The sequence below is a fragment of the Dasypus novemcinctus genome, chromosome 9, assembly GCF_030445035.2.
Source record: "Dasypus novemcinctus isolate mDasNov1 chromosome 9, mDasNov1.1.hap2, whole genome shotgun sequence".
NCBI lineage: Eukaryota > Metazoa > Chordata > Mammalia > Cingulata > Dasypodidae > Dasypus > Dasypus novemcinctus.
The window spans coordinates 29,419,011-29,427,505 of record NC_080681.1 but is presented as its reverse complement, the minus strand read 5'-3'; the positions used below and the strand labels follow the sequence as shown (position 1 = coordinate 29,427,505).

At 35.2% G+C, this 8,495-nt stretch overlaps 1 non-coding gene across 1 annotated transcript; it reads right to left on the bottom strand.

Annotated features, from left to right (window-relative positions):
• Positions 1-8,135: 8,135 nt before the first annotated feature.
• Positions 8,136-8,239, bottom strand: LOC111758704 (small nucleolar RNA U13). The gene has a single exon (XR_002792887.2). It is a non-coding gene; the product is annotated as a small nucleolar RNA U13 (small nucleolar RNA).
• Between the last annotated feature and the right edge of the window lie 256 nt (positions 8,240-8,495).

The window sequence follows — 8,495 nt, the reverse complement described above, 5'->3', positions numbered from 1 at the left end:
TTTGTAGCCTTTCACATTAACTTTTTCTTTTTTAACTCAGCACAATGCCCTTGGGATCCATCCAAGTTGTTGCATGTTCGTTTGTTTCTATTGCTGAGTAGTTTTGCATGGTACCACAGTTGGTTTAACCATTCTGGATGGATATTTTTAACTAAGAGTCTGAACGTAACTCAAAAATAAAAGCATGAGGAAGAAAATTCTCCATCTGTAACGCTTTTTTTTTGTACTGAGGTTTTTTTTCCTTATGAGGAAAGTAATTGAGAAAGGGAAAAACTAAACATGATTTATGCATTTATGCAATTTTTTAGGTTAAATAAAACAAAAGCCGAAGAATCAGGATATATAGAAGGGGGTCTAGGTCCTGATTTTCTTTTGGAATATCTTGTTCCTAGAAGTCAAATTTCCACAAATTCCCATATCCAAAGAGCAATTTAAGTAAACCAAACAAGCAAAAAGACGAAGCAAGAACCAACTGTAGGGACCTAGAGTCAAATCCAGTAGGTTAAAAAAAAAAACTCAGTAGCTCATTATGAAATATGTATGTTCTAATAAAAGCTATCAAAATCTTTAATACATGACTTCTTTCCTAGACTAATATAATCCTGATGAAAGGTCTGAAAAAAAAATAAAATTAATTCTATCTACAGAAAAGCCTGGTTTTCCCAGTTGTTCATACTTCCAATGTGCTCTCAGTCAAAGTTTCTCACAGATTTGTATGAAGTTTGGTGTGGCCAATAAACACTGCTTTTTGATGAAACCATATTTCAGTCTCTGATTTGCATTCTGATTTTTAGCAGATTTATGGAATGCATTATCCTTTTTATTGCTATTTATAGCTTTAAAAATGGTACTAAAACCTCTAGTAGAACAATTAAGACTTTGTTTAGAAGAATTGTAGAATTTTTCTTATATTAAATTTTGTTTTTTTCCTATTTTGATAAATTATTTTGTAAAATAATTTATCTAAGAGAACTAGCAAAACATATCCAGGTGTTACTGTATCCTTGATGGTCAGAACTGCAGATTTTTGTGATTCTAAGAATTTCTATTTAACAAATAAAGGTGTAATATCTTTAACATTTAAAAAGCTCTTAGGAATCAATAAAATACAAGCTCCCTAATAGATACCACCTGCTTTACAAATGAAGAAATACGAATGCTAATAAAGGTGCTAATCAAGATAACATTAAGATAATATACTGTTTTAGTTTGCTAAAGGCTGCCAAGACAATATACCAGAAATGGGTTGCCTTTTATAGCAGGGATTTATTACTTTAAAAGCTTACAGTGTTGAAGCAGAGAAAAATGTCCAAATCCAGCCTTCATCAGGCAATGCTTTTCTCTCTGAGGACCGGATGCTGGAGGTCCTGGATTCCTCTCTCTTTGGGCAAGGCACATGGGGAGGCACATGGCAGCATTTGCTGGTCTCTGCCTTCTCCTCAGAACTCCATCGTCTTCTGCTTCTTCTGTGGCTTCCTCTTAGCTTCCAGGTGTTTCTCTCTGTGTCTGTGTCCTTCTTCTCTGCATATTCAGTCCATTTATCAGGGATTCCAGTAAGAGGATTAAGACCCACTTCAGGCTATGCCTTACTGGAGTAATCTAATCGAATGATTCTTAACTGAATCTAATCTAATCAAAAGTTTAAATAGTTTTTCACCCACAGGAATGGACCAATTTAAGAACATAATTTTCTGGGGTTCACAAAAGACTCAAATTACCCCACCCATACCATATTTTAACTATTTTTTCTCCTTTTAGTTATAATATCAGGAGTTGGAAAGTATTCAGAGAAAGAATCACTGTCGTGTTTAGCTAAAATGTGACTTAGACATTTGTGTTAAACCTTTAAAATTTTGCAAACTCTTTATCCTGCAATTTTATCATAGGGAAATACATTGGATCTGCTCAGAGTTTATAAACAACACATTATTACATTTTTAATTTGAGGAAAAATTATTAATGATCTAAATGAGCAAAGACTAGTGATAAGTTAAATTATGGTGTACATATATTTTAAAATTCTGTGGAGTATTTAAAATTATGTTCTGAAGGAAACATAATTGATATGGAAATATTGATAATATATTTTAAGTAAAAATAATCTATATTTCTGTGTTAATTTGGGGTGCCTTGATGTATGTGAGTGTCTGTATGTCTGTTATACTAGTCACAGTTTGCATGAAAAAAATACAAGGAAAATAATATACCAAAATATCAGCAGCTTTGGTATTACAAGTGTATTTTTCCTAATTTATTGACCTTATTTGTATTTTCAAAATTTTATACAGTCTTTATGTATTACTATCATAATCAGTATTTTAAAAACAATAAAATATATTTTAAGAAAGTTAGAGAAAGGTGAACCATTCTCTTGTAAATTTGACAAGAATGATAGCTCTAAGATGAGAATTCAGGGACTCAGGTTGCATATCATGAATCCTTATAAAGAGAGCAAATTAATTTAGCAAAAGAAAAAATAACATTGCTGATTCTAGAGTGGTGACTATAAACATGACTCATGTTCATTATGCAGTCATTACTTTAACCTCCAATTTGGAGACTTGGAGAATAACAAAACTCAGTGGTTCTTAGGCTATTTGATTTCACTGGGGATGAAGGCTGTCCCTCCTTCATGCTCCACGTTCTAACAGGTAGTCCAACTGGCAGACAACCACTGGAGTATCTGACATAGTAATGAATAAACTGACCAGCTGTAAGGTGCCTTAGCAAATCTGTACCTATTCTTTTGCTTACAGGAATTTCCAAATATCTCAACCTGAATTCTCTTATGATTCCAAAATGCATTTGTTCCCTCTCTGCATTTGTCAAAATGTCTCATAAAATCTTAGAGTAAGAAGGCAACATAGAACAATCCTCTTCCTATATGTCTCTGAGGCAGGTTATTACCTAATCTCTGCTCAAATGCCCTGCACATTGAAGAAAAGTGATTCTATTTTTAATAATCCTACATGCCTACACACAGTCTACATTCCAGTCATATGAAACTAATTCCCATTTCCAAAATAACTCCAGGCACTTTGACTTCTCCCTGCCTTTGTTCATGATGGTTCCTCAATATGGTATGCCCCTGCCCTTTACATCTTTGGGTTAAAATTCAATCCATTCAGATTATTTACAGAGCACTTCTATTTTCTATTATTGCTTCTTCCTTTTTCAAAATTACTTTGTTTCAAAATTAATTCATCTCTTTCCCTGAGCACTTCATTTCTACCTTTATTTAAATGTATATTATCTCATGAATTTGATGATAGCTATTACCCACTTACCTACTATAGAGTAAGAGATCCTTAAATATAGGGAATATATCTTTATCATTTTTTTTCCCTGTAACATGACCTAGTAGACACTCCAAAACACTGGGTGAGCTAATATTGCTTAGTAACCTACCTACTGGCACTTCGGGTTCAGTGATACTCTCAACACTCCCTCCCCCCCAAAAAATGAGTCTGAATTGATTAGAGACATGAGAGTTCTTAGATACTTTTAAAGAAAAGAACTGCAATAACACAGCTGGGATATTATCTTCCCAGTTTGTGATATAGCACAAAACATGACATACATACTTAAAAAACACACATACACAATAATGAATTGAATGATTCTAAAAAGTTTTCATTCTCATGAAATTTATTACCTCTGAAAAGCTTTAAAGAATTTTTTACTATTTATAAATTTTCTCCTATTACTCTTACTTACATTAATAATTTGTTTAGAAAGTGTTTTGATACATCAGAATAATCATAATTTCCAAACAAGTGAATGTGATTAATTCAACAAATATTTTATTGCTCACCTGTTATGTACCAAGTACACTTCTAGGTGTTAGGGATGCAGCATTTAATACACATTCACAAACACACATTTACTAGTGCACTTATGTGTAAACACATTTTCCTGCCTTCGTGGAGCTTGCTTCCTGGTAGGGGGAAACAAGTATTAAAAAGACTATAAAAATAAATAAGTAAACTATATAATTAGATAACTGATTATATAACTATATATATAGTTAGATGGTAATAGGTCCTATGAAGAAAAATAAATCAATAAAAGGTTATCTGATTTTGGTGACAAAATAAATTTAATTCAGTAAGATTTTATTTCTCATTTTACAATTCTTTATTTACTTTGTTTCCTATTTCTTTAGTAATTCAAGCTTGTCTTCATTTGTTAAATTATTGGAAAAAGCATGATGGAGCCTAACTTGAATTGAAAACACAGGAATGTGAGTGTCAACACTTCAGTACTGCCAAGACTGTTAGGAGAGTTTGGAAAAATGAGGATCCCAGCACATGTGTGCAAGATGTAAACTCATATAGCTCACTGAAATCAATAAAATAAAAGTCAGAAAGTAATTCGTTTATGTTTGTTTTCCTTTTTAGAGGGCAACATTAAGCATTTTAGAAATAAATATTTGAGCACAGTTCCATAGAACTTATATTACAATGTCACTGGGATTAAATAGCACTGATATAAATTAGTTTTGCATTGACAATGTTTTCCACCATGACCACCCAGGGATTGCTTCTTTCCCTTTAAACCCTGAATCTATCCTTTCAATAGCTGAAACTACGTAATAGGTATGCAGCAACATTCTGCAATTTGGAATGAAAATATCACTTCAGGGACCTTTGGGTAGCTGTGGATACCTGAGAAAGGTAATTCAAGCCTTTGATTTAGGTGTCTCTAAATGAAAAAGGGAAGGAAGGGAGGGAGGGAGGGAGGGAATGGAAAGAGAGGAGAGGGAGAAGGAAAGAGGGGGGACAGAAGGAAAGAAAAAAAAGGAGGGAAAGGGAATGAGATAAAAGGATGTAGAAAGAGAAGGATAGTAATAGATTTTTGCCTAATTTAAAAGAAACAGCATATCTAGATATAATGACTAATGTATTTATAATCAATTACTAAGTAAATTACTTGACTTTTCAATTTTTTCTTCTTCTTTATTTTCTTTTAAATGTTACATTCAAAAAATATGAGGTCCCCATATACCCCCCACCCCCCTCACCCCACCCCTCCCACATCAACAACCTCCTCCATCATTGTGGCACATTCACTGCACCTGGTGAATACATTTTGGAGCACTGCTATATCACATGGACAGTGGTCTACATTGTAGTCTACATTCTCCCCCAGTTCATTTTTTAAAATGAGGAAATTCTCATTTTCTTATTAACAAAGCTTCTGGTCATGAAAAATGCCCTCGGCTCAGGTCTACTTTTAACTTGTGCAAGCCACAGGCTTCTTTGGCTTTAGTTATTATAGAACTTTTATCTACATATTTGTTTGTTTCCAGAGTTATTATTTTTTTACTTATTCTAGCATCTACTGTCTACTACTGTTTTTCATTTTCTGGCTCTTACCCTTTCTTTATAATAAATAAATCTGCAGCCTCCACTGAAAGTTTTTAATGCTAAACTTCCAGATATTTATAAGCTTTTATAGCTCTCTGCCCAACCAGCTTCAAAACATTTATGTAATAGTTTCTCTACACTATTCAAGGAGACTATAATGTTCTTGTTTCATTTTTTTAGCAAATTATTATATAATACACAGCACAAATTTTCTCAACCATGGGGCTTACTGATAAAAAGAAAATGGGTCATTTGGATTACACCTCCTCTGCTATCATAGAGGAAGTTGCTATACAGTGTGTTGTGGGAACGCATACCCAGGCACAATAGAGACTCCCAGCAAATGACTACTTTATTATTTATACAGCACAAAGTGTCCAAAAGAATAGGGGGAAAGAGCCCATTATGGCTGCTCCCCCAAGGAGGCCAGCTTCTCTCACCAAGGTCTGTGGATGGCAGCTTGACATCACTGATGAAGGACATATTGTGGCATGTCCTCTGGGGAGCCCAGCAGCTCTGCAGCTCCCCTGTCTGACTTCGTGTTAGAGATGAGGGACATCAGCCATGCTGGACTGATGGGCATTTATACATTCCAGGGCGGGGAGGCTCCTGCCAAAGAGCAACCTTTGAGCCCTGGAAAAATTTTGGAATGGTTAAGATTAAATGTCTCTTGCCACTGTCTGCTGTCTCTTGTGCAATAGAAACATACTAAACACCGGCATGTAAGGAAGCACAAATGGAAACATACCAGACACCTGCACACAAACAAGAAAGTGGGGAAAAAGAGAGCCATAAGTGTATGTTGGGAGGTGACTGCTTGGAGTTATGCATGATGTTCTAGATGGTCCAAGCCCATCAACATGGCTGGCTATGCCAGGCCTTCCTGCTTCATCATCTGGTACCTCTTATACATTGGAGTGCTTACGGAGCTGAAGTTCCAATATATTCTATAGCAAAATAGAGACGAATGCTTCTTTCTTTCTTCTTCTCTTTCTTCTTTTCCTTGTTTTTTTTTTTTTTTTAATTTTAAAAAATGTAATGCCTTGTTGAAATAGGCTCCCAATCTGTACTAGACAGAGACCCTGCTGTAGTCAGAATCCCTTTTTCAACTGACATGGAAGACTCTTCCATGAGGATGTTCTGGTTCCTACCAGTCTCCCCAGTCCCATAAACCAAAAGACTCCTGGCATGTCTAATTCAGTCAGGTCATGAGATGCCCATAAGCATTTTTCTATAAGCAGTTTGGCACAAACTAGGAGCACCTCCCATAGGTAATCAGGTCTTTATCTTCTTGTTTACCACCTCTGACTCTATCATAAGTTTTAGGTGTTGATTCATTTTTTTATTTTCTAAAAAATATCTAAAAATATTTTCTTAAATTTTTTTAGATTTGTACCACAATTTTTTATTTTTTACTTATGCTATACAGTATCCATATGGATGATAATACTGCAATGCTGTAATTTAACCACTTGTTCAATTTCAAGGGAGGTTGTGTTGAAAGAGAGAAAACGACTATTTGAGGACTGAACATGCATATCAAAAACCTGTGCTACCCATTTCTTCCAACTTCAGAGTTAATTGATAATTGACTCATTTGACAATTAAACTTGAATTGTACTACTTGTTTACTGTTTAACAAATACTTTGACTCATTAATGTGTTTCCAAAATGGAACTGCATCCTACTATACACAATTGGCTTTATTATCATCATTCTTGAAAACAAATTATGACAGCTAAAAATGTGTTCATTTGCCAATCTTTTCCTCTGCTAGATTCCCATTGTCTAGCATGGTACCCATAAAATGTGCTAAACATGTTACATGACTGAGTAAAATGAATGAATAATCTATCATTCCATCAGATTTTCCTGGGGTAGTGTATGATCTTGTTAATTCATTCTTCATTCACCCCCATGATTTATTCAGATCTCTGCTAAGGCAACTAAATTCTACATAAGTACTTCCCTAGTATCATTACCTATTATGTATGTGTAATATGTCTCTCTGGTTCTAGCCCCCCTTCATTCTTGGAATTCTCAGGCATGCAAGGGGCTGTGAAAGAGGAAGAGTTCAGCGACCTTCCTCAGCCCTGTTCCATCCCACCTTCTCCATTGCTCCAATCTGCTCACCTTGCCCTAACTATTCTGGACTGGCTATCCATTTCCTCCTCTGTCTCAGGTCCAGTTCTCATGGCTATTTATGACTTTTGGGCTCTGACTCATAACTCCATTCTTTTGAATTTCCCAATATAAACTCTCTCCTTTTGGTGGGATTTTTCTTCAGAGACATTTACACGAACTTGGTGAGAGACCGGCCCTCCTCATCTGCTGCCTCTCCCCAGCTGGCCCTGCCCCAGAGGCAGGCAGATAGAGGCTACAGAGTATAGTTTCTCAGCAGGGGACCATGAACGTCCTGGTTCAGAATCACCTAAGGTACCCATTCCTCTCATCCCAGGAAATACATAACCGGTAAAATTTAGGATTACATCGAAATGTAGGAGAACATATACATTATATTCTCTATTTGGATTGTGTTTTAATTCTGATTTCTGTGTGTATAGAAACACTCCATAGCTCCATCAGAATCAGTACTAGCAGGGTTAATTTTAATTTGATTAAAATTTTTAATTTGCATATAAGCATCCACTCATGCTAAAATAATTGGCTTATACATTAGCAAATTCCTCTGAACAGAATGTGAGAACTCTCTATATGTGTTTTCAAAGGCATAGTTATTGTGTATATAAACCTTTTATTTTTTCACATCAGACGGGTAATGTGCCGACGTCGTAACAAGGTTTGAGGATGGCACATCTCACACAAATGTGTGAACACCCATTCATCATGCTTATGCACCCCAAAAGGATCTATATAAACCATTCTTAAGCTATCAAAAAACTCTGTGGGTAAGAATTTACTGTTGCGTTCACAAAAGGCTTTCACCTAGATATTTTGTGGCAGTGTTTTGCTAACATATTTTGAAATTCATGGATTTAAATTGTGATGTCATTGCATTCTTGAATCAAGTATTTCCTGATAGTCCGAAGAGTGGCATTTTCCAGCTCTTAAACCCCATAGCATTCTGTTTATATATCTCTAATGACACTTATCATGTTGCATCTT